At 57.0% G+C, this 1,815-nt stretch overlaps 1 pseudogene; it reads right to left on the bottom strand.

The window, feature by feature from the left end:
• Positions 1-427: 427 nt before the first annotated feature.
• Positions 428-530, bottom strand: LOC129715627 (U2 spliceosomal RNA; annotated as a pseudogene).
• Between the last annotated feature and the right edge of the window lie 1,285 nt (positions 531-1,815).

The raw sequence follows: 1,815 nt of genomic DNA, 5'->3' as shown, positions 1-1,815 counted from the left end.
TCCACACGGTCCCGGTACTCACAGGCACCTGTGCTGGCTGCTGTCATGCTGCAGCCACTCGTACCGGCTTCCTCCAGCGTGGGCTAGCGGGTCCACGCCGTCTCCGTACTTCCAGCGCCCTGGACCCATCTAATACTTTAACCAAAGGATTAACAAACAGATTTTTATGAAAAAACATAGAAATTAGGTGGAGGAGCAGGCCATTCAGCCCCTCGAGCCTGCACCGCCACTCAATTCAATGGGGTCCGTGGGGTTGTACCCGATTCGTCGGGATTTTGCTGTGTAGCCGGTCAAAACCGGCTCCAACACTCTCAGCGCTCCTGGCTGCTCGTTTATCTCAGACCGCTGGGACCGACCCCGTTACTCACGGTACTGGTCCCTCGCGGTCGTTGCAGCCGGTCAACCCCACTCCAATGCCCTCAGTTCTGGGCACTCCTGCTTATATGGTCTCTAGATAAGGGACGTATCAGATATTAAACTGATAAGAACAGATACTACACTTGATCTTAGCCAAAAGGCCAAGAAGCGATCTCTGTAACTAAAAAACCCGCTGGGACCGACCCTGGTACTCACGGTACTGGTCCCTCGCGGTCGATTGCAGCCGGTCAACTCCACTGCAATGTCCTCAGTTTGTGAGCCTCGGCGCTGGCCGGTAGCGCCGCTTCAAGCCAGACTCGCTTCCAAAGCGAGACTGGCATACTGGCCGAGAAATGAATTTTCCCCTGGTGCGGGAGCGAAGTCGGGCACAGGTGTTTTCCCTCTCCGGGAATCGATGTGCCGTTGCTGCTCCTGCCGCTGCCGCTGCTGCTCCTGCCGCTGCCGTTGCTGCTCCTGCCGGCTGCCCGCACTCCACGGTTCTCCCGCCGGCTTTCTGCAGCCTACATGGACCCGGTCCATGTCTGCACCTAAAGGGTAAGTGGAAGGAACGCAGAGTCTCTTACCTGCTGTTCCCGACTTTCAATTCTCCCGCTGGTGAACGTCGTTCCCTGCGTGTCGGGTTTGAGCCGCTCGGACCGACCCCGGTGTTCACGGGACTGGTCCCTCGCGGCAGTTCCGCAGCCGGTAAAATCCGGCTGTTCCTAGGGACCCCTTGGACCAACCCCGGTGCTTACCTTTTGAAGAAGGTTTTCGGCCCGAACGTCCCCAGTTCCTTTGCTCCGTTAGTGCCGCTGCACTCGCTGAGCGTTTCCAGCCCTGCTGTGTACCCCCGGTACTTACAGCGCTGGTCCGTGCTCTCTGTCCTGCTGCCTCCGCGCTGGCCGCTAGCGACTGCTCCAAGCCAGACTCGCTTGAGACTGGCATACGGGACGTCTTTGCTTTGCTTCCCGCCCGGCCGAGAAGTGAATTTTGCCGGTGCGGGAGCGAAGTCGGGCACAGGTTTTCCCTCCAGGAAATTGGTGCCGTTGCTGCTGTTGCCGGCTGCCCGCACTCCGCGGTTCTCCCCCGCCAGCTTTCCGCAGCCTTCATGGATCAGGTCCATGTCTCCACCTAAAAGGTAAGTAAAAAAGGAACGCAGAGTCTCTTACCTGCTGTTCCCGACTTTCAAATTCTCCCGCTTGGGGAACGTCGTTCCCCCTGTGTGACTCGTTGCAATGCGTGTAGCGATATGACACGCATGCGTTGGAAGCGGGTTCTTCACGTAGTCACTCACGTGACTCCGAAGTAAAATCACCATTATCGGCGGCTCTAGTCCAGTCGCGGCTTCACTTGCACACTTGCATTTCATCTAGGCCTAGGGGGAAAGGAAAATAAAAAATGTGTCAATAATCAAATGCATACATGCACCTAGTCCCCCTGCAAGCCTACAGCAAAGTC

The sequence above is a fragment of the Leucoraja erinacea genome, unplaced genomic scaffold, assembly GCF_028641065.1.
Source record: "Leucoraja erinacea ecotype New England unplaced genomic scaffold, Leri_hhj_1 Leri_1282S, whole genome shotgun sequence".
NCBI lineage: Eukaryota > Metazoa > Chordata > Chondrichthyes > Rajiformes > Rajidae > Leucoraja > Leucoraja erinaceus.
This window is presented reverse-complemented; position numbering and strand designations above follow the sequence as displayed.